The 26,145-nt window shown below is 36.3% G+C and overlaps 1 pseudogene; it reads left to right on the forward strand.

Annotated features, from left to right (window-relative positions):
* Positions 1-1,213: 1,213 nt before the first annotated feature.
* LOC102284523 (cytochrome c pseudogene) lies at positions 1,214-1,526 on the forward strand (annotated as a pseudogene).
* Positions 1,527-26,145: the final 24,619 nt, after the last annotated feature.

Here is a 26,145-nt window from a genome sequence, read left to right on the forward strand (position 1 = left end):
TACATCTATATAAGTAATATTTATTTACTTGTAAACACATGTGAAATAAACTTGCTTGCTTTTTATTAAAAATATGTCCTGGAGATATCTTCTGCAATTATATAAGATCTATTTGGGTATAAAATCTGCAATGCATTTATAGTATGAATACAATATAGTGTACTAAAAATAGCTGTTGTGCCTTTTTGTAGCCATATTTATATACATATCTTCGACAAATTCTGTCAGATAGTCAGAGAAAGCCAATTATGGTGGAAAAGGGTAGGTAAATTTAAAGTATTGGTAAAAAATAGCAAATTAATTTCCAAAAACTCAGTACCATTTTATATGCCCTCCAAATTCTGGTTATGTACAGTCTGCAGATTTTTTATGCATTTTAGTAAGAAGAAAAATACATTGCCTTTTGCTATTTTTAATAAGATATTTTTGCTCTTGCTATATTTTGTCGCTATTGTCATTCCAATAAATTCTTCTTTTATTTACACAAATGGAAAATTTAGAATCAACAAAACAGCTATTTAAATTTTGAAATATTTCACTAGTAAACGTCTTTTAGATATTTATATGAAATATAAAGAATATTAGTGAAGTGTAGAAAAATCAAAACTTCTGAGAAAGATACGTTACCTCCCTAGAAATGACAGTGGTGGCCTTCTCAACAGAATCCATAGAAAACCGAGATAATGGAGCAGAATCTTTCTGATACCAAACAAAAAAATAAAACGTCAGTAGAATTCTCTATCTGGCAAAATTATCTTTCCAAGGTAACAGTGAATTAAGACACTTCCATAGAAACATACCTGAGTCAATTTGCCGGCGGACAACCCGTAATTTATGTTATTACCGGAAGTTCTACAGAATATGAAAGGAAATATGGAAACGGAGAACCACAGTGACCTGTGATCTGTGCTTCAAAAGCACAGGGTGGCGGACCAACACGGCGCCCTCTGCTGGTGATAGCTGATAATGTCAGTTTCATTATCTAGCATCACAACTGTTGCATTGTATTGGTTACAAAGACTCACTAGGCTTGACCTAGAATGCTGGGAGGAGCCATGAAACGCATCTCTTGAAGGAAAGGAGGTCAAAGAATGTGTGGAGAGGTTTTCAAATGGCCATAGGGGTGTGTCCTTGGGCTTAGAGAGTGGGACATTCCGCTTGCGGCTTGAAGCAGGAACCTCTCAGCCGTTTGAGGAGAAGGAACGATTTAAAAATGGGTGACGCTGAGAAGGACAAGATTTCTATTCAGAAGTGTGCCCCGTGCTATACTGTGGAAAAGGGAGGCAAGCACAAGACTGGGCCAAATCTCCATTGTCTGTTTGGGTAAAAGACAGGTCAAGCTGCTGGATTCTCTTACACGAATCCCAACAAGAACAAAGGCATCACCTGGGGAGAGGAGACACTGATGGATTACTTGAAGAATCACAAGAAGTGCATTCCCGAAACAAAAGTGATGTTCACTGGGATTAAGAAGAAGGGAGAAAGGGAAGACGATAACTTATCTCAAAAAAGCTAGTAATGAGTAATAGTGGTCCACTGCCTTATTTATTACAAAACAGAAATGTCTCATGACTTTTTATGTGTACCATATTTAAATTGATCTCATACACTAGAACTCAGATCATGAATGACTGATGGAATATTTCTGTTGGACAGTCTTGATTTAAATAAGATTGGCTTGTGGCTTAATGAACATGGTCAAGTTTTTGAATTTTGATAGTAATTCCAGTTCAACAAGGACTATCACTGTTTTCCTTTTCTAAAGAGATGATTGAACCTGAATCAGAAATGTCAGGCTTTTCAGGAAGATGATGAATGCCTTCTCAGACCCTACAGGAGATTGGTTTTATGCTCAGATTTCTATAACTGGTGTGTGTGTGTGTGTGTGTGTGTGTGTATATATAAATATTTAAATATAAATATATATATATTTAAATACTGAGAAGGTCCCTTCACTGTCTTACAGACCAGCACGAGAGTCACCTGTTTCAAGTTGTGCTCATTAGCCTATCTATGCAAGGGCTAAAGACACACTGACAATGTCCACTGTATCTTTTTGGTCTTAACTATGCCAATTTAATTAAAATTCTTTATCTAAAATACTGCCTTTTACTTAATGAAAGGCATTTTAGTATGGTTTATGTATAGCATCAAATAAAGAATATTTGGCACCTCACATTTTATAGATGATCTTTAAGGTCAGATGCTTTTAAAATTCACTGTGACAAGATATGATAGCAAACTTTGCTTTTGCATTCTTCATGATGTCAGACTAAGTTATAATTCAGGATTGTCTTTTAAACAGGAATTTAGAAACACAACTGTAGAACTACTTATATGTGTGTGATTGGTAATGATGCTTTTGCCAGCTCATTAGAAAAGTTAAAGTAGAGGAGCTATATCATTAGCATAGATTTGTAAACTATCCTATCATAGGGCTTAAGAATTAAAAACAAAGTCAGAGATTAAAAAAATTTAAAAAATAAACTGCCACAAATAAAAAGTCAAAAGAGGAATTTAAATTGAATTAATAAAAAATATTCAATATTCAAAAGGAAGTACAAAAGAGGAACAGAAAAATAAAGAGATGGGGAAAATAGAAAATGAGTGGCAAGATCATCAACTTTAAAACAAACTGTATTGATAATATTAAATTTAAGCAGACCTAATCATTCCAATTCGAATGGAGAGTTTTTCAGACTAGAAAAAAAGACAAGTCCTATTTACTATATGCTACTTACATATGAATTAATTTGAATTCAAGAGATAGGTTGAAAGTAATAGTATAGAAAATAATATACTGTATAAAATTAAGCATAAGAAAGCTTGACTGGGTACATTAATGCCAAAGTAGACTTCAAGAAACAGAGTATAACTAGAGACATATAGGAACATTTCATTATAATTAATGAATCCATTTATGAGGTGACAATATTCCTAATGTTTAAGTGCCTACATACAGAACTTCAGTACATGAAATAAGACCTGATTTTTTATAATTTTCAGTTTGCCACTAAAATTCTTAATTTTGTCTTCTATTTACTTGAACATAGGCATTTTTAATGAATATCTGAAAGGTCTTTTATCTGGTTAACTTGTTATTCTAGTTCCATTATCTGCTGTTTCAACTGGGTTTAGGTCACATGTTCTTTTCTCCTACTTATCCTGGCCATTTTTAATTCTATGCCAAAAACTATATATGAAAATTGTAGACACAATTCAAGTTAAATTTCATTCTGGCTTCGCTCCTAGCAACACTATCATTTTCAGACCTATCTATTCCAAACAGAGATTCAAATGATTCAGAGATGAGCCTGGTAAGAGTTGGTCATTTCTGGCTTTGCTGTTGCTCCCAAACTATAGCCCTCAGCATCCCATTCAAACCCAGCAAAATTTACAACCTCTTACATTCCCTATGGCCTGGTGAGTTTACTGGAAGTTCTGCTCATTGTTCTACCTCTAGTAAGCTACCTGAATTTGTATATTCTTCAGAGAGAAAGACAATTACAAATACTCAACTGAATTCTAAGGATCTTCACTTTGTAAATTTTTCTGGCTGACCACTGCCTTTGTTTGTTCTTCAATCCCTCTTCAATTCCTTCCATTTTTCTCTGTCTCCATCTCTCCATCTATCTGTCTTTCAGTATTTCAAGTTGTATGGATAGTCTGATTAATAGTCTTCCTTGATCAGATGAGCATCTCCAATGTATAAATGAGTACATACTACAGGTCTTAGTATGCCACTGACTTTTTTTTTTTTTTGGCTCAATATTATATTTGTGAGATTCATTCATATTGATGCATGCAATTTATAGTTCATTTATTATCAAATGATGGACACTAACTTTGTTTTAATTATATAGATAGATAAGTGATGGGCAAACTTACTTGGACAGAGATTGTCATTGTTTGATGAAATTTTTTCTGAAATCATTAATATCTATTTTAAGACTTAATATGTGATCAAGTATCATTAATTTATGCCAATAAAATAACATGTACATACCCATATTTTATATCTTCTCTAATATATCTCCTAATCTTCTTGACTGAATCCACATTAAGCAGTAACCCAACAATGTACCTCCAATAGATGGATCACACTTGGCACATGTTGGGGACTGTGGAAAAGTTCATGGATTCAGTCAAATTTTAAATTGGAAATCAAGCAGACAATGACAAAAAGGATTGAATTCTCAAGAAACATTTGCCCTGAAATACTTTATCTTCTTAATATTGTTTGGATTGATTGGCTACAAGAAGCAAAACTATCACAAACTAATACATATTTCAAAAAAATTTTATTTAGAGAGATGTCTGTGGCTCTGAGGTTAAAGCGTCTGCCTGCAATGCAGGAGACTTGGGTTCAATCCCTGGGTTGGGAAGATCCCCTGGAGAAGGAAATGGCAACCCACTCCAGTATTCCCGCCTGGAGAATCCCATGGAGGGAGGAGCCTGGTAGGCCATACAGTTCACGGGGTCGCAAAGAGTTGGACACGACTGAGCTACTTCACTCTCACTTTTCACTTTCTGCTTCCAGTTATGGTAGACCATTTCAGCTCAAGCCTCCTACTGAGAAAACCTAGGAAATCTGGAAGATATTAAAAGTATTATTAAAAGGCACCAGAGGCCAAAGGAAGAACTGGATCTCAGAGACAGGAGAAGCCTAAGTGACGAGACCCAAATTTGATACCACTTTTTCCTCTTAAGTCCTTTTATAATACGAAAGAGATGACTGAGGATCCAAAATGCTAAGCAGAAAGTTGTAGCTGAGAAGTTTGTAGCTGATCAGGGCTTCCAGCAGGGAACACAAACTGGACCTGACTACACAACACCAAGGAGATGTTCTGGAAAACAATCCAACAAATCATTTGACATCTCTGAGAGGATATGCCCTAAATGTAAATATGAATCAGAAATATAAAACCCTTCACAAAATCTGAAACCCAGCCTTAAAAGGACACAATCCCTCACTGCTATGAGATGAATTACTCCAACACTAACTGTCCTTCATAAGCAAAATGAAATGCTCCCTGGCCTCCAGTTATCTCCATAGTGTTTCACACAGAAAATCTAGCTTGCAGTCAAAAATAAATATCTATACAAAATCAGGTGGAAAGGAAAGGACGGGCATTAGGCCTATATTACATTTTCTCCATCTACTATGTATGCCAGGACAGGAAAATCAATGATTTGGTTTTACCTATACCATTTAGAGTGACTTTGAAATATCACTGTACACCTCTAAGGACTACAGTTTAAAATACTGACCATTCTAAGCAATGATATAGAGCTACAGTGACTCTCATCCACTACTAACAGAATATAAAATGATTCAATTATTTGGAAAAACTCATTGACTCTATCCTATTTATGATGTGATTCATGTCTTCGACTTCTGGTGTTTATTCCAGAGAAATTAAAGCATATGTCCATACACATATTTGTATAAGAATGTTTACTAAAAAAAAAAAAAGAATGTTTACTGCCTGGACTTGGGGCCATAGAGAAAGTTAGCAGGGGTGATTACACAACTCCACATGGAAAATTTGGCAGGTAACAGATATAGTTATTATCTTATTTCATAAATATATACATATATGTAAATCATAATGCATCATACATTTTAAAATTATCAAATTTATGGTATGTCAGTTATACCTCAAGAATCTTTTCAAATGTGTAGGATGCACCAAAAGAAAACTTCCCACATTAAATGCAAAAGAAAAAATGCTGGAAAATTCAGGACCTGATCATTACTCACAAGACTTCAGAAAAAAATGGTATAGTAAAGTGGAGAAAATAAAACAATAAAATTAAAAATTAAAATATAATGAATTTTTAAAAATATAAAAGAATATTGACAAAACCAAGAAAGTTCTCTTCTGAAAGGGTTAATATCTTTATTAATATCTTTATTATCCCTTTCAAAACATCTAGCAAGACTGATTGAGAAAAATGAGAAGGCACATGTAATTCATATGAGGAACATAAAGGGGGTCATCCCTACAGATTCTTGAGGCATAGATGTAAAATTAAAGCAGTTGTGTGTGCATGTATGCTAAGTGGCTTCAGTCATGACTGACTTTTGTGACCCCATGGACTGTAGCCTGCCAAGTTCCTCTGTCCATGAGATTTTCCAGGCAAGAATACTGGAGTGGGTTGTCATGCCTTCCTCCAGGGGATCTTCCTGACCCAGGGACTGAATCAGCGTCTCTTACATCTCCTGTGTTGGCAGGCAGGTTCTTTACCACTAGGGCCACCTGGGAAGCCTATAAGCAGTTGTATCCAATACATTTGATATGAAATGGCAAAATTCCAAGAAAAATACAGTTAAAAAAGAAAACTTAGGAAATCTGATTTGCACTACCTCTTCCAGAAAATAGAAACAGTGAAAACCTTCCAAAAAAGTTTAATTTGAAGCATTTGAAATGTATATCAAACCAACAAGAATTTCATAAGAAAGGAAAATTAAAAGTCTCTTTCATGACCCCCCCCCAAAAAGAGGAGGGATGCTTAACAAACTTAATCCAAGATGTAGCAACTGTAATATACATAAACAAATACTTTTTAATCCAAGATAAATTTATGGTTTGTAGCATTTAGAAATCAAACAAAGTTAACAGAACAAAAGGAAAAAATCATAGATTTATCCCCAAATATGCAAAAATGCCATTAGGCAAAATTTACCATGATTAAAAGCAAAAAAAAAAAAAAAAAAACTTCAAAAAACTGAGGCAAATATAATAACTAATGGTGACATACGGAAAACTTACTCCCTTGAGATCAAGAACAACACAACAATGCTTATTATCACTAATTGTGCTCAACATTTTAGGGGGCCCTAGCCAGGGCAATAAAGCAAGGAAAAGATAAAAACAAAGGCATAAGGATTATTCTTGCTGGGAGAGTTCCATGGACAGAGGAGCCTGGCGGGCTATAGTCCATGGGGTAGCAAAGAGTCGGACATGACTGAAGCGACTTAGTAGCCACAAGGACTGAAAAAGAAAGAGTGCGACAGCCATTATTCACAGATTGCATCATTATGTATTTACAATATCTGAAAGTAATCTATCGTTAGTGAGTTAGAATATATTAGTCGATATAGCAAGATTACTTGCTATACAAGGTACAAGCTCAAGAAAAAAAAATCAAGTGTAATTCTAAATACGACAAACAGTAGAAGCAAGTGCAAAGGCCCTGAGACGGTAACAAACTTCTGTTCAAAGAACACAGCTGCCTGTATGACTATGAAATAGTGTCCCAGGTTTTTCCCTCACTGTCACTTCAACTTCATTTCTTCAGTGTATTTTGCCTTGGCTCTTCAGAGGCATTCAAAAACAATTTTCCAGATAAAGAACAAGGAAACTGCATAGCGCATGAAATCATAGCCATTATCTTGTAATAACTTTTAATGGAGTTTAAACTGTAAAAGTGCTTCCCTGGTGATTCAGCAGTAAAGAATCTGCCTGCCAGTAAAGGAGTTGCAGACTTGATCCCGGGGTTGGGAAGATCCCCTGGAGAAGGAAATGGCAGCCCACTCAAGTATTCTTGCCTGAGAAATACCATGGACAAAGGAACCTGGCAAGCTAAGGCCCATGGGGTCACAAAGAGCCAGATACAACTTAACAACTCAACAACAGCAAAAAACAAAAACAAACAAACAAACAAAAACCTGTAAAAATTCTTAAGCACTGTGATGTTCATCTGAAACTAACAGAATATTATGAATAAACTATATCTCAATAAAAAAAGAATTATATTACTACAAAAATATTATTTATGACAACATCAAAGAACATCATATTCTGAAATGTAACTTTAATGAAAAATGTGCAAGATATGTACACAGTGAACTGTGGAAAATTGCTTAGAAAATATTAATGAAGATATGAACAATTGGAATGGTATAATAATTTTATGGATTAGGAGATTCAATATTTTTAATCTCCCCACACTGAGTCAGAGATTCAGCATAATTTCAATTAAAATCTCATCAGTTCTAATGATGTTAAATTTCTTCTGCATGCTAGTCACATGGGTGTTTTTTGGGTGTTTTTATTTTGTGAAAATTAATCTATCTGTAACTTATGACTTGTGTACTTCCTTGTATGCTTGTTATACTTTGATGAAAACTCATGTTTTCTAAAGCAGAATGCTTGTCATCATTTAAAAAAAATAATGTTTTTTCCCTTAGCAAAATTCAAGCTAGTTTAAGAAATTTAAGAAACTATTCATTCCTAACATTTAATAGAAACAAACAGATACACACTCTATGGTTCAGGTAGTAGCAGCAGTAGTAGTAGTAGTAGTGTTAATCACTCAGTTGTGTCCAACTCTTTGTGACCCCATGGATTGTAGCCTTCCAGGCTCCTCTGTCCATGGAATTCTCCAGGCAAGAATATGAAGTGGTTTGTCATTCCCTTCTCCAGGGGATCTTCACAAGCCAGGGATCGAACCTGGATCTCCTACAATGCAGGCAGATTTTTCACCATCTGAACCACCAGGGAAGCCCATGCTTCAGGTAACAATCAAAATTAACTAGATCCTAGTTTTTAAAAAGAGTATTATGATGCATAGTAGAAGAATTGAAAATGATGACAAGGAAGAAGGGAAATTGGAAGGGAAAGTAAAAAGAAAATAACAAAATTTAACATTTGTGAGTCCAAAAAAGTTTAAAAACAAAACCTGATGAACATTAAGAAATAATATGCAGAGAGGGCAAAAGAAAAGCTTCCGAATGATTCATTTTAATATGGAGAGAGGCTAAGATCAGGGAAGGTGAAGACATCCCATCTCATCTGGATCTATGTTACTATAAAGCTAGAGATATAGACTTTACATAGAAATCTGCTCCAGCATTACAAAGTTATTATTCAATAGAAAAAAGCCTTTGGGTCAGAAATTTGGTTTTTATTTTTTGTATTTTCATGCTTGCTCTGTAACATAAGGCAAGTTATCTAGCCAACTTCAGTCACTTCGTGTTTGAAATGTTGGTAATATTTACCTACTCACCAATTAGCATTATCCTGAAAATCCAATTTGACAGTGGGAAGCAGGACAATCTATAAATCAGTGTCAAGACCTATAAGTCATTATTTTAAAAGTCCTATAAGTCATTATAAAAAATGCATTTATACTATACTATAGACCACGTAGAGATTTTCATTATAGCAGCTAAATGTGCTTTAAATTTGCATTTTCTATAAAATTATATTTACTTTGCAAATATCAGTGGAAGAGTTACATTCAGAAATGAGGCACAGTTATTAGATATTTCAATTTTAACTGGAGACTGCAAAGCCATGGAATACTAAACTCATAACAAGGCTCGCATTTATTCAAGATGTAATTTTTATAATTAGAAAGAAAACATCATCAACATGTGAATGTTAGCATTATTTAGGTGAGAGTTTTTTAGAAGAGGTAATGTTTAACAATAAATCATAAAAAGCCCTCTAAGTAAGTGTTAGTTGCTCAGTCGTGCCTGACTCTTTGCGACCCGATGGACTGCAGCTCACCAGGCTCCTCTGTCCATGAGATTTTCCAGACAATGATACTGGAGTGGGTTGCCATTTCCTTCTCCATGGGATCTTCCCAACCCAGGGATCGAACCCAGGTGTCCTGCACTGCAGGCAGATTCTTTACCAACTGAGTTACAAGGGAAACCCAAAAAAACCCTCTACTCTCATATATACCGCAGTCCAAAGGACTCTTTTAAGCGTCTTCTCCAAAACTACAGTTCAAAGTCATCAATTCTGCAGCGCTCAGCCCTTGGACTGCAAGGAGATCAAACCAGTCGATCCTAAAGGAAGTCAGTCCTGAATATTCATGCTGAAGCTGAAGCTCCAACACTTTGGCCACCTGATGCGAAGAATTGACTCACTGGAAAAGAGTCATCTTTCCCTGATGCTGGGAAAGACTGAAGGCAGGAAGAGAAAGGGATGACAGAGGATGAGATGGTTGGATGGCATCACCGACTCAATGCACATGAGTTTGAGCAAGCTCTGCGAGTTGGTGATGGACAGGGAAGCCTGGTGTGCTGCAGTCCATGGGATTGCAAAGAGTCAGACATGACTGAGCAACTGAACTGATCATATATAATGCATAGTCTCAGGAAATATCAAATAATAATGGATTCAATGATTCAAACAAAGTGATCATTTATAGTTATTTTGATTATTAATATAATGTAGTAGAAAGACTATATTATTAATAAGTTAAAGGACTTTCATTTTAATAAGTTAAAGGACTTTCATAAATCATTTTCTTCTCCTGGAAAAGGAAATGATACCAATCCTATTGACTTTGTAGAACCCACTTATTGCATTTAAAAATGTGAGCTACTATTACTGTGAATAGGAAAAAATCTTAGTGTCAGGGAGAATTAAGATAATTTCTTTTCAACATTTTTAAATTAAAATATTAAATAGTAGTAAAGCTTATGAGTTGCTTTAAGAAAAGTAGGTATCTTATTATTGCTTCTTGTAAATTAGTGGAAGGTTTATGGCCCAAGCTGGATTTAACATAAGCTTAAGTAATTGGTAAGGGAATGTTGAACAGGATTACCCTAGGAAACCTGAGTGGTTTGGTGGAAATGAGAGGCTTGGAGTTTGGATATGGAATGTACAGAGGAGAAACTGGGAATAAATAAGGAAACAAACAATTTGGGAAAAAAATAGAAAAAAAAACTAATGGGTGATTTGTGGTTATTTTAAGGTAATCATAGAAAAGCTAATGACAATTTTTCATTAAAAAGAACTATTAAATCCAGTAATCAGTCTCTACAGTATCTAATCAAGGAGATGAAAATGAATGCCTTTAGCAGCTGATTATAAAAATGAAAATTAGAAGACAAATTTTGTCAAAACTTGATAAAAAATGAATTTGCTTTCTTGCTTCTTGGTTTTCTTCAAATCATTGCTAGGAGCTGTGGCAGACTTCCAAATGTCTGTTGATTTCAAATTATGAGCATTCCATATAAGTTAACAGTTTATCCCTTTTGCTAGCTTTTAAAAAGTGCATACTTGTTGAACAGATATTTTGGAAGTGAGGCAAATGTATCTATGCCACTATTTTTGTAGAAATCAGTCAGCTACTGAAGCAATTTAGACAGTAAATCCAAATATATATTTAAAATAAACATATGGTTTATTTTCTTTCTTTTATAGAAATGCTATTAACTGGTCTATTGTGATTGGGCTTTTACATATGTTGGTTTGCAATACAGGGTATTATTTCCAGCCTCATCAACTTAAAATGAAGATGATGAGGCAACGACAATAAAGTGACCTAGTAATATGCCCCCTTCATCATGGTTAAATTTTTCATTAAGATACATTCAGTTCAGTTCAGTTCCTCAGCTGTGTCTGACTCTTTGCGACCCCATGAACTACAACACGCCAGACTTCCGTCCATCACCAACTCCCAGAACTTGCTCAAACTCGTCCAATGATTCGGTGATGCCATCCAACCATCTCATCCTCTTTTGTTCCCTTCTCCTTCAATCTTTCCCAGCATCAGGGTCTTTTCCAACGAGTCAGTTCTTCACATCAGGTGACCGAAGTATTGGAGCTTCATCTTCAGCATGAATCCTTTCAATGAATATTCAGGACTGATTTCCTTTAGGATGGACTGGTTTAATCTCCTTACAGTCCAAGGGACTCTCAAGAGTCTTCTCCAACACCACAGTTCAAAAGCATCAATTCTTCGGTGCTCAGCTTTCATTATGGTCCAACTCTCACATCTGTACATTACTACTGGAAAAACCATAGCTTTGACTATATGGACTTTTGTTGGTAATGTAATGTCTCTGCTTTTTCATATGCTGTCTAGGTTTGTCATAGCTTCTCTTCCAAGGAGCAAGCATCTTTTAATTTCATGGCTGCAGTCACCATATGCAATGATTTTGGAGCCCATGAAAATAAAGTCTGTCACTGTTTCCATTGTTTCCCCATCTATATGCCATGAAGTGATGGGACCAGATGCCATGATCTTCATTTTTTGTGTTGAGTTTTAAGCCAGCTTTTTCACTTTCCTCTCCCATTTTCATCAAGAGGCTCTTTAGTTCCTCTTCACTCTCTGCCATTAAGGTGGTGTCATTTGCATATCTGAGGCTATTGATATGTTTCCCGGCAATCTTGATTCTAGTTTGTGCCTCATCCAGCCTGAATTTCACATGATGTACTCTGCATATAAGTTAAATAAGCAGGATGAGAATATACAGCCTTGGCGTACTCCTTTCCCAATTTGGAACCAGTCCATTGTTCCGTGTCTGGTTCTAACTGTTGCTTCTTGACCTGCATATTGATTTCTCAGGAGGCAGATAAGATGGTCTGGTATTCCCATCTCTTTAAGAATTTTTCACAGTTTGTATTACGATACATTAGCAATCACATTAATGCCATCCACATCGGGATCACCAAATCTTTTTTTAAAAGCTCTTTAAAATGGCTTTTCCTTTTAGAATTTTCAGTTCTGGAAAATATCTGATGTTTTGTTGAATATTTAAGGAAATTTTGTTTGTTTAAAGGTTCAGTTCAGTTCAGTTCAGTCGCTCAGTCATGTCCGACTCTTGGCAACCCCATGAACTGCAGCACGCCAGGCCTCCCTGTCCATCACCAACTCCCACAGTTTACCCAAACTCATGTCCAGTGAGTCGGTGATGCCATCCAGCCATCTCATCCTCTGTTGTCCCCTTCTCCTCCTGCCCCCAATTCCTCCCAAATCAGGGTCTTTTCCAATGAGTCAACTCTTTGCATGAGGTGGCCAAAGTACTAGAGTTTCAGCTTAGCATCATTCCTTCCAAAGAACACCCAGGGCTGATGTCCTTTAGAATGGACTGGTTGGATCTCCTTATAGTCCAAGGGACTCTCAAGAGTCTTCTCCAACACCACAGTTGAAAAGCATCAATTCTTCAGTGCTCAGCTTTCTTCACAGTCCAACTCTCACATCCATACATGACTACTGGAAGGGAAGCATCATTTTCCTATATCTGATTTTAATAATATCTGAAAAAACAAGGTGACTTTTTATTCAATATCATGAAGTAGCCAAAGTTCACATTCTTGCAGCTTTTATTCTACTATTTATATTGTATAGGTTCACTCATATGTTTAGCAATTTATTCAGTGATTGTACCAGGCTCTTCCCTAAATACCAGGGATTAAATATTAAACTAAATATAAATAAATAAATACATGGTTCTTCCCCTTATGAGGCTTATATTCTAGTGGGAGAATATAGATCCAATATATACCACTAAAATGTCAAATATTATTAAGTACTGTTAAGAAAAGCAATGATTAAATGTCAGAGACTACTGAAGGTTTGAATGGGATGAGAACATAAAATTCTCCTTTAACTTTGTTAATGTATTAATAAAAATCGTTGGATAACTAACCAAAGTGATTGCAGCAGCACAGTGGGAATCCAAGTCTGAGAGGAATGTGTTCTACAGTGAATAGAAGTAAGGAAAACACAGACATCACTCTGGCAAAGTTTTCTCTAAAGAAATATAGAGGAAAGAGATACACAGCTGAAGAGGATGCAAAGTCAAGGAAGGTTTTCCTTTTTTCCACTAGATGAAAGATATTACAGATGTTTTAACAGTAATGACAATATACAGAATTCCAAATAATGGAGCATAAAGTGCAGGAGATAATTGCAAAAGCAAAGTCCTTAAGAGATTAAATGGAGGAGCTGATGCCAGATGGGAGAAGGGAGACTCTATCATATGCAATGGAAAAAAAGAGCACGACTTGGTTTGGTTTGGTTTCTGGCTGTGTCCCGTGGCTTGGGGGATCTTAGTTCCCCAACTAAGGATTGAATTCAGGCCCTCTGTCCAAATGAGCGACAGCATGGAGTCCTAACCACTGGACCATCAGAGAATTCCCAAGAGCACGATTTAAAAAGCAGGTAGGGTGGTGTATGTGTAGAGTAGTGGCAGTATTATCCCAATAACTTTCTTTTGGCTATGAAATTAAAACAAGATCACCAGTTCGTTCTTGGCCAGAGAGGATGTTTTGATACATGAAAACTGACAAGACAGCTCCTGTGGGTTGCCTCAAAAGCAGATTCCAGCAGTTGCAGGTACATTATTTGGGAACTGATCTCAAGAAACACAAGCAAGAAAGTGGGAAAACAGAGACAAACAGATGTCACTATGTCTTCAATCTTAAACAACTAAGTCAGTGCTATCTATACCTTGGTATCCCATTTTATCATTGCCTTATTTAAGCCCTATATCTTCCTGGAGTTATAGTAATGCTTTTCCTAACTGTCCTCTGTCAAAAGTTTTACCACTAACCAATCATCATTCACATTATCAAAAAAGTAGTTTTTTCTCTCTCTCACACCTTCAGAAGAAATCTTTTGATTTGTCACAGAAATTCTATCATAATCTACCCCTTACATCTGCTTCTTTATCTTCCACTATGTGACCAAAACACTCTTCCATCTAGCCGTTTAAAATATATTAATGTTCTCTGTCTTTATACACCTCTACAAAATTATCCTTAATCAGAATTCCCTCAATTGTATTTTCCAGCAGGATAATTGTTACACATTCTAACTAAAATTTTATCTGTTCTTGACACCTTTCCTTAAACTTAAAAAATATGTCTTTATCATCATAGGGGACTGGAGAGTCATCTCTTGTGTTGTTGGCAGAGAGTGTATCCTATGACAGTGTATTCTCTTGGCGAATTCTGTTAGCCTTTGCCCTGCTTCATTTTCTAGTCCAAGCCCAAACCTACCTGTTACTCCAGGTATCTTTTGACTTCCTATTTTTGCATTCCAGTCACCTATGATGAAAAGGACATCTTTTTTAAGTTTAAGGAAAGGTGTTAAGAACAGATAAAATTTTAGTTAGAATGTGTGGATATCATCAGATGGTCAATAACAAAATCAGATTGATTATATTCTTTGTAGCTAAAGATGGAAAAGCTCTATACAGTCAGCAAAAATAAGACCAGGAGCTGACTGGGGTTCAGATCTTGAAATCCTTGTCGCAAAATTCAGGCTTAAAATGAAGAAAGTAGGAAAAACCACTAGACCATTCAGGTATGACCTAAATAAAATCCTCTACCATTATACAGAAAGTGACAAACAGATTCAAGTAATTAAACCTGATAGAGTGCCTGAAGAACTATGGACAGAGGTTTGTAACATTGTAAAGGAGGCAGTGATCAAAACCATCCCTAAGAAAAAGAAATGCAAAAAGGCAAAATGGTTGTCTGAGGAGGCCAAAAACCTGGCTTAAAGTTCAACATTCAGAAAACTAAGATCATGGCATCTGGTCCCATTACTTCATGGAAAATAGATGGGGAAACAGTGGCTGACTTTATTTATTTATATTTTTTTTTGGCTCCAAAATCACAGCAGATGGTAACTGCAGCCATGAAATTAAAAGATGTTTCCTCCTTGGAAGGAAAGTTATGACCAACCTAGATAGCATATTGAAAAGCAGAGACATTACTTTGCCAACAAAGGTCCATCTAGTCAAGGCTATGGTTTTACCAGTAGTCATGTATGGATGTGAGAGTTGGACTATAAAGAATACTGAGCTCCAAAGAATTGATAGTTTTGAACTGTGGTGTAGGAAGACTCTTAAGAGTCCCTTGGACTGCAAGGAGATCTAATCAGTCCATCCTAAAGGAGATCAGTCCTGGGTATTCATTGGAAGGACTGATGTTGAAGCTGAAACTCCAATAATTTGGCCACCTGATGCAAAGAGCTGACTCATTTGAAAAGACCCTGATTCTGGGAAAAATTGAGGGCAGGAGGAGAAGGGGACAACAGAGGATGAGATGGTTGGATGGCATCACCAACTCAATGGACATAGGTTTGGGTAAACTCTGGGAGTTGGTGATAGACAGGGAGGCCTGGTGTGCTATGGTCCATGGGATTGCAAAGAGTTGGACACAACTGAGTGACTGAACTGAACTGAATTGAAGAGGCCTTACAAATAGCTGAGAAAAGAAGAGAAGCGAAAGGCAAAGGAGAAGAAGAAAGATATATCCATCTGAATGCAGAGTTCCAAAGAATAGCAAGGAGAAATAAGAAAGACTTCCCCAGTAATCAATGCAAAGAAATAGAGGAAAACAATAGAAGGGGAAAGACTAGAGATCTCTTCAAGAAAATCAGAGCTATGAATGGAACATTTCATGCAAAGATGGGCCCAATTAAGACAGAAACAGTATGTACCTAACAGAAGATGAAGATACTAAGAAGAGGTGGCAAGAATACCTGAAAAACTATACAAAAAAAAAAAAGATCTTAATGACCCAGATAACCACAATGGTGATCACTCACCTGGGGCCAGACATCCTTCAGTGTGAAGTCAAGTGGGCCTTAGGAAGCCTCACTACGAACAAAGCTAGTGGAGGTGATGGAATTCCAGTTGAGCTATTTCAAATCCTAAAAGATGATGCTGTGAAAGTGCTGCACTCAATATGCCAGCACATTTGGGAAACTCAGCAGTGGCCACAGGACTGGAAAACGTCAGTTTTCATTCCAATTTCAAAGAAAGGCAATGCCAAAGAATGCTCAAACTACTGCACAATTGTACTCATCTCACACACTAGCAAAATAATGCTCAAAATTCTCCAAGCCAGGCTTCAACAGTACGTGAACTGAGAACTTTCAGTGTTCAAACTGGATTTGGAAAAGACAGAGGAATCAGAGATCAAATTGCCAACATCTGTTGGTTCATCAAAAAAGCAAGAGAGTTTCAGGAAAACATCTGCTTCATTGACTATGCCAAAGCCTTTGACTATGTAGATCACAACAAACTGTGGAAAATTCTTATAAAGATGGGAATACCAGACCACCTTACCTGTCTCCTGAGAAACCTGTATGCAGGTCAAGAAGCAACAGTTAGAACTGGATGTGGAACAATACACTGGTTCCAAATTGGAAAAGAAGTATGTCAAGGCTGTATATTGTCACCCTGCTTATTTAACTTATATGCAGAGTACATCATGTGAAATGCGGGGCTGGATTAAGCACAAACTAGAATCAAGATTGCCAGGAAAAATATCAATAGCCTCTGATATGCAGATGATATCACCTTTATGGCATAGAGTGAAGAGGAACTAAAGAGCCTCTTGATGAAAGTGAAAGAGGAGAGTGACAAAGTTGGCTTAAAGCTCAACATTCAGCAAACTAAGATCATGGCTTCCAGGACCATCACTTCATGGCAAATAGGGAAACAGTGGAAACAGTGGCTGACTTTATTTTTCTGGGCTTGAAAATCACTGCAGATGGTGGTTGCAGCCATGAAATTAAAAGTCGCTTACTCCTTGGAAGGAAAGTTACGACCAACCTAGATAGCATATTAAAAAGCAGAGACATTACTTTGTCAATGAAGGCCCATCTAGTCAAGGCTATGGTCTGTCCAGTGGTCATGTATGGATTTGAGAGTTGGAGTATAAAGAAAGCTGAGCGCCGAAGAATTGATTCTTTTGAACTGTGGTGTTGGAGAAGACTCTTGAGAGTCCCTTGGACTGCAAGGAGATCCAACCAGTCCATCCTAAAGGAGATCAGTCCTGGGTGTCCATTGGAAGGACTGATGTTTAAGCTGAAACTCCAATACTTTGGCCACTTGATGTGCAGAACTGACTCATTTAAAAAGACCCCTTGATGTTGAAAATCAGATCTGTATTGTGAGCAATACTTAGAAATCCATGAGTTGACACATAGTATTATGCCTATCATCCTTGTAGTTCCCTCAGTGAAATATGTTGCGAAAAGCTCTTCCTTCGTGGTATAGATTCATGAAGAAGCTAAATAGCATGACTCCTTTACGTTAACAACTGTGAATTTAAATCTCCTGTGAATCCTATGTGACAACCACACATACCAACATGATTTATTAGTATTATATCAATATTTTTAGTTTTACCTTATTTCAACTAAAAATATCAATATACAATGGTACATGAAGTCAAGACATAAAATCAGGGCAAATACAAAATATTCCATCCTTTGAGAAAGGGAGCGAAAAAATAATGTGCTTTGCCTATTGCATTTTTATGTATTAGATCCTTAAGTATTTTATTCACTACACCCAACTGAATAGTTCACAAATGTTTCAGAGAGGAAAGGATTATTTCTCTTTAACAATGAGGATTTCAACTGCTCTCAAAGCAAATACCAGACAGTAATCACTATGAAGGACAAAGTTGATTATTCATATTTATATTACTCATTCGTTAGCTTGCCAAAGGTACTAGATCTGTTACCACATTTTTAAAAATAATATCTGCATGTGAAAGTGAAAGTGGCTCAGTCGTGCCTGACTCTTTGTGACCCCATGGACTATACAGTCCATGGCATTCTCTAGGCCAGAATACTGGGGTGGGTAGTCTATCCCTTTTTCAGGGAATCTTCCCGACCCAGGAATCAAACCAGGGTCTCCTGCATTCAGAACAATCATGTCCTTTGAATTTCCATTTTACTGTATAGGATCACCGCAATGTGATTACATAAAATTGTTTAGTTTCCTTTATGTTTCTCCTGTTTGATATAGATATCAGCCTTTGGTTCTATCACTAGCATTGCAAGTAAAAAAAATAATAAATTAAAAAAAAAAAAGACCCTGATGCTGTGAAAGATTGAGGGCAGGAGGAGAAGGGGACGACAGAATGAGATGGTTGGATGGCATCACCAACTCAATGAACATGGGTTTGAGTAGACTCCGGGAGTTGTTGATGGACAGGGAGGCCTGGAGCGCTGCGGGTCATGGGGTTGCAAAGAGTCAGACATGACTGAGCGACTGAACTGAACTGAATAAAAAACACTGTTATTTATGTTGTTTTTCAGATATACTATCTAACACTCCATTGCTTTGATACACCAGCTTTTATCATCTGAAAAATACTGTCACATTTTAATAGTTTCCATTTACTGTTACCATATATAATGATGTGTGAGTGTACCCTTGAAAAAAGAAAAAAGGGATTGGGGAAGGGGACAGTTGAAGCCGTTTGCTTGCACACTGCTTGAGACTTAGCTAGGATATTTATTTCAAGTAAAAAATGATGCACACATATTTTATAATCTTCTGGAACATCTGTTCACCAAGATTTGTTTTAAGCTGTCTCCCAAGTTTTAATGACCTCTGGAGAGCAAAAAACAACCAAAAATGTCTGTATATATTAATTATAACTTTTATTGAAAGACTTAGCCATATATTTTTATCCTAAAAGAAAAATCATGTACTTCACTAAAGAAGAATATGGCCAAACGGGCAAAAAATTCTAGTTCTTTAACTCTGAGATTTTAACTTAATTAGTATATCTAGCTCAGTCAGTAAAGAATCTGCCTGAAATGCAGGAGAGCTGGGTTTGATTCCTGGGTCGGGAAGATCTCCTGGAGAAGGAAATGGCAACCCACTCCAGTACTCTTCCCTGGAGAATCCCATGGACAGAGAAGCCTGGCAGGCTACAGTCCATGGGGTCACAAGAGTCAGACACGACTTAGTGACTAAACCACCACCACTACAGTATATTTACATGTGCATGTGTTTATCTATAATTGTATACCTTTTGTATCATTAAGTTGACCATTATTTCTTGTTAATACAAATGTGAGAGAGACCATATTTTCTAGTCTACTAGCAAATAGCATATGGTAAGCTATAGCACTCCCCCCACTGGGTGATAAACAGTGTATGCCATACAGAGAGTATAGAAATATGGAAAATAGAACAGAATTTCCTGTCTTTTTCATAAATTCAATCTCCCATCTTTACATGTGATCAAAATTTTTATAAATACATGACTGTACCATGCTCTTTTTCTTCTTATTCTTCAAATATGTGACTTTTCTTTGCCTTGCACACTATCCGACTGTTATTTCAGGTTCGGTGTCTATGTCATTTTCCTGTGAAAAGATTTTCCTGATCAAATGGAGTGTCTTGTTAGGTATTCCTGGAATATTCATACTTTTCTGCCATAACATTTCTCAAATGTTGATTTTTAAAATTCTTTTTTTCCTTCTGCAGCAAAACCTTTTCTCTGTTAAGGCAGCAATTGACCTTATCTTACTCACCATAGTAATCTTTAACCCTACAAGAATGTAAGACTGCCTGACACATGATGTATTTGAAATAAAATGTTTTTGATTCAAAGAGAACTAAAATCAGTCTTTAGGAGAATATCTAGAAGAAAAGACATGTTTGTTTAATATGCACTGTTATCTTTAGAAGATCTCCCACCTCCCATTATAATTTCACTTATGCAGTGGTAAATTAAAGGTTTTCCCATACCATTTCTGTCTTTTATTGTGCCCATCTTGGCATGAAATCTTCCCTTGATGTCTCTAATTTTCTTGAAGAGATCTCTAGTCTTTCTCATTCTATTTTTTTCCCCTATTTCTTTTCATTGATCACTTAGGAAAGCTTTCTTATCTCTCCTTGCTATTTCCTAGAACTCTGCATTCATACGGCTATATCTTTCCTTTTCTTCTTTGTCTTTTGCTTCTCTTCTTTTCTCAGCTATTTTTAAGGCCTCCTCAGACAACCTTTTTGCATTTCTTTTTGTTTGGGATGGTTTTGATCACAATCTTCTGTACAATGTTCCTAACCTCCATCCATAGTTCTTAGCACTCTATCAGGTCTAATCCCTTGAATCTATTTGTCTTTTCCACTGTATAATCATAAGCAGTTTCATTTAGGTCATACGTGAATGGTCTAGTGATGTTCCAAGCATCAGATATTAAGAAGAGGTGGCAAGAATACCCAGAAGAACTATTAAGAAAAGATGTTATGACCCAGATAACCACGATGGTGTGATCATTAACTAAAGCCAGACACCCTAGAGTGTGAGGTCAAGTGGGTCTTAGGAAGCATCACTATGGACAAAGCTAGTGGAGGTGATGGAATTTCAGTTGATCTATTTCAATTCCTAAAACATAATTCTATGGAAGTGCTACACTCAATATGCCAGCAAATTTGGAAAACTCAGCAGTGGCCAGAGGACTGGAAAGAATAATTTTCACTCCAATCTCAAAGAAAGGCAATGACAAGGAATTTTCAAACTACTGTTCAGTTGCACTCATCTCACACACTAGCAAAGTAATGCTTAAAATTCATCAAGCTAGGCTTCAGCATTATGTGAATTGAGAACTTCCAGATGTTCAAGCTGGATTTAGAAAAGGCAGAGGAACCAGAGATCAAATTGCCAAACTCCACTGGATCATAGGAAAAGCAAAAGAATTCCAGAAAAAAAAACATCTACTTCTGTTTCATTGATGATGCTAAAGCCTTTGACTATGTGGATCACAACAAACTATGGAAACTTCTTCAAGAGATTGGAAAACCAGACCACCTTACCTGCCTCCTGAGAAATCTGTATGCAGGTCAGGAAGCAACAGTTAGAACCAGAAATGGAACAACAGACTGATTCAAACTTGGGACAGGAGTACATCAAGGCTGTATATTGTCACTCTGCTTACTTAACTTAATATGCAGAGTACATTGTGTGTAATGCTGGACTGGATGAAAAAAAAAAATAATAAAGGTTTTCCCAGAAATTCTCATTTATAAGTCATCAATATGGCTCAGGACTTCCCTGGTGGCTCAGATGGTAAAGTGTCTGCCTACAATGCAGGAAACCCTGGTTCAATCCCTGAATCAGGAAGATCTCCTAGAGAAGGAAATGGCACCCCACTCCAGTACTCTTGCCTGGAAAATCCCATGGACGGAGGAACCTGGTAAGCTACAGTCCATGGGGTTGCAAAGAGTCGGACATGACTGAGCGACTTTACTTTCACTTTCAATATGGATCAAGAATGAAAGAAGCTACATGGAATTGGATTTTATAATAGAAGACATTTCATAAATCTAAAATGATATGAACCAAGGCCCATTTATTGCAAATAGGATAAGTATAGAAGCTTCCTGGAGAAATAGCAGTGAAAGTCTCACCGTATAGGATGGTATAAGATATCCAAGGTTCAAACAAAGATTTGGGGGCTTGTTTTCCTGAGCAGTTTACAGATCAGGCTCAGTGACACAATAGGCTATTTTTACCTATTCTAGTTTATGAATTGTTCTTTTGGATACATCCCAGAGCTGAAATCCATAAGTGAGCTTGTAATAGGATTGAAGGCTCGCTTGAATTGCCAGAAGCTGCCCCATTGCCAGTCCATTATTCAGCCTGGAATGAATGCTTAAACAAGCAACCTTCTAACTTTAATACACTATACCTTCTGCAAATTGTACTTTAGTTGATATATTTCATTCTTCAAAATCCGTATGAGCTTTTCAGTCTGAGGACATGGATGTGTTCTTATATGGTCTTGAATGTCAAGTTTTTGAGATTTACATTTTAAATCTCTTTTACAGCTAATTACTTAGGGAAAGCAAAAAGGGTTGATAATATTTCAAATATTTTTAATGTGAAAATAAGACATCAATTCTTAACTGTTTATAAAAATTTCAATTTTAAATATTAAATTATACATATTCATGGATAGATATATTTGGCAGCTATAAATTATTCTCATTATTTACCACATGAAAAATATTTCATCAAGCATAACCACCAATGATATAATTATAGTGTTTCATTTTGTTTCATTTGCAATTGGCTCACATAATAGATATTTATTAAGTACCTACTATGTTAAAGTAATTTTTTTTATGGTTTCAACCTTAAATTCACTTTCTTGTTCTGAAATATCAATTAGTTCTGTCTGATCAAGGACTCTGCAATAAAATGGATTCTTAATTTTAAAGTAAGCATATTGTAGTTCTTAATTTGAGTCTTTGTCACTCTGGGTATATTCAATACAGGTCAAACGAACCTTAAAAATCTTGTAAAGTCATCAGCTGTATAATGATTCAGTTCAGTATAGACAAGTAACATACACATGATTAGAAACACATAATTAATAATTGTACTGCACTTTGCTTCTATATATGATTTCCCCCTCTGTAAAATTTGCTTACACTAATCTATACCAGAATTTAAAAATAAAAATAACCTGGGTCTTGGCTCAGATGGTAAAGACTCTGCCTGCAATACAGGAGACCCAGGTTCGATCACTCGGTTGGCAAGATCACCTGGAGAAGGAAATGACAATACACTCCAGCATTCTTGCCTGGAGAATCCCATGGACAGAGGAGTCTGGTGGGCTACAGCCCATGGGGTCATAAAGAGTTGGACACAACTGAGCAACCAACACTTAAATGTGAAAAAAAAAAAAAAGGAAAACTCTCTGGCATCCTGAGACAATATTTCAAAATCATTATTTCAAAATAAGTTACAGTTGAACCTTAATCTTGAAGAACATGCCCATATTAATACACTAACAAAAACAAATCCAGATAATTAAATCATAAATGATAGGATTTGCACAACTAATTCAGTATCATTTATCCAAGTCCTTAGAGAGCAAACTGCTTCACATTTGTCTATAGTGGACATCCACTGAAATATCATGGCTTCCTTATTTTACAATATTTCACATACTAAAATAACTCTGTATGGAAGTTATATAGCTTCTGAAAGGGAGTCCAGTCTTCTGGTTATGACATGATTCCAAAATTAATCCACTTCCTCAAACTAATCATGTGTAATTTTAAAAGAATATATTTGTGTACTATTTTTATGGCTTTATTTTTTTTTATTTTATTTTTTAACTTTACAATATTGTATTGGTTTTGCCATATATCAACATGAATCCGCCACAGGTATACATGTGTTCCCCATCCTGAACCCTCCTCCCTTCTCCCTCCCCGTACCATCCCTCTGGGTTGTCCCAGTGCACCAGCTCCAAACATCCAGTATCATGCATCGAACCTGGACTGGCGACTCGTTTCATATATGATATTATACATGTTTCAATGCCATTCTCCCAAATCATCCCACCCTCTCCCTCTCCCACAGAGTCCAAAAGACTGTTCTATACATCAGTGTCTCTTTTGCTGTCTTGAATACAGGGTTATTGTTACCATCTTTCTAAATGGCTTGATTTTAATAGAAATAGAGATAGCTTCCTATACCTTATTAGTTTTTTTGTTTGTTTTCAACCATGGAGGGCTACACAACCCAAATTTCCAGAACATTATCTGGAATCTGAGAAATCAAATAACTTAATTTTATAAGCCAGCCTCTATCCTCTTACCCCCATGCCTGGTGTTCATTGATCAGATTTAAGTTAATCTTTCTATTACATAAATAGTTCCCTTGTTGAAGCTACTGTATAATCTTCATTTTCATTAACAATGACTGTTCATCATTATAAAAATTTCATTGCCAGAACCTGTGGGATTAATAATAGCAGGCACTTGAAGAGCTCACTATTTTTATCATTGGTTATGCTGGCAAATAGCAGCCAATTTTTTCATGTTAGTCCCTTATTAGCTATAACTACTTCCTTATATAACTGTGAAAATCATTTTTACATTGATTATTAAATTTAACTTCTTAAACTGCAATGGATTAAAAGCAGGCAAAACAATTCCACCAGCTCCTACAATAGGAATCTTGATGATATATTTCTTAATTATTGGGTTATTTTATTTTTCCTTGCTCTTATATAAGAATATCCAAAGCAAAAATGACTTAGGGAATTGTTCCAATTATTAATAGGCTCAGTATTTTATTGGCTGAATTTGACTAGGGAATGGAAAGCAAATCAAAGTTAATATTTCAATGTATTTGTATTGTCCTGGCATTACAAAACAGATATACGATTTTTAGGGCTGTAGCATAAAAATCCTTAATAGCAAATCCAAATTAAAAATAATAATAAGACTGGAATGAATAAGGGACAAGAAAGAGCATAAACAGGGGCTTCCCTGGTGGCTCAGTGGTAAAGAATCCATCTGCCAATGCAGGAGGCGTAGGTTCCATCCCGATCTGGGAGGATCCCACATCCTCCAGAGCAACTGAGCCTATGTGCTACAACTAGTGAGCCTGTGCTATAGACCCTAGGAGCCGTAACTACTGAGGCGGCGCACCCTAGAGCCCACAAGCGAAGCCACCACAATGAGAAGCTCCCATATTGCAACTAGAGCCGCAACTAGAGTAGCTCCTGCTCACCAGGACTACAGAAAAACTGGCACAGCAACGAAGACTCAGCACAGTCATAAATAAATAAATTAAACTATATAAAAATATTTTTAAAAGAAAGAACATAAACAGAGTCACACATTTTCCCACTTCTTTAGTGTCCAAAATACTTCTCTCCGATGCTGTTACAAAGTAATGGAGAATGTCAAAGCCATGCTATAGAAAAGACTGACAGTGAAGCAACACCTCAAACAAAATGAAGTTAAACCCAGCCCCTTTAATGTGAGCTGGGAGAATGAGAAAAGAGAATGTTCTGTGCTTACAGAAAAGTATGATTTCTCACAATAGACTCTTCCAACTCTTTCTGGTTCCTGGAAGGGTTTGTGTAATTTGGTTTTTGTTTTTTACTCAAATGCTTTGCTATAATCCTACAATGAAGCTAACTGGGATTGAAGTTCTCTCATAAAAAACATTTTAAAAATTGATTTGGAGTTCCCTGGTGGCCTAAATATGAGGAGATACAAGAATTGGGCTCATGAAATCAGCTCCTGAAAATATCTAACTACCTGTCCGGCCAGTTTCTCGTGCCTCCCAGCATAGGGTGCCTCCTTTCTGCTGTCCACCCTGAACTCCTCTCCAGGAGTGTTCAGAGTCAGCAACAGCAGCAACACATGATTTAATCCTTGTAAGGCAGATGGCAAGTGCCCATGGCAAATGCCAATTTGTAGTTGACACATCCTTACTCAAATAACATATAAAAATTAATTCAAAATAAATCAATGACCTATATATAAAAGTCAAATTATAACACACAAAGAAGAAAACATTTGGGTAAATCTTTGTAACCTTGGGTTTGACAATGGATTATTAAATATGATACTAAAAGCAGAATCATCAAAATTTTTAAAAATAGATAAATTAGACCTCAGAAAAATTAAAAACACCAAAGGACATTATAAAGAGCATGAAAAGACAAATCACAGAATGGAAGAAAATATTTGGATATCATATATTGGGTAGGGATTTGTACCTAAAATAGAACCTGCCATTGTGACAACTTAAGTGTTAGTCACTCAGTTGTGTCTGACTCTTTGCAACCCCATGAACCCTAGCCCACCAG

The sequence above is a fragment of the Bos mutus genome, chromosome X (genome assembly GCF_027580195.1).
Source record: "Bos mutus isolate GX-2022 chromosome X, NWIPB_WYAK_1.1, whole genome shotgun sequence".
Taxonomy (NCBI): Eukaryota; Metazoa; Chordata; class Mammalia; order Artiodactyla; family Bovidae; genus Bos; species Bos mutus.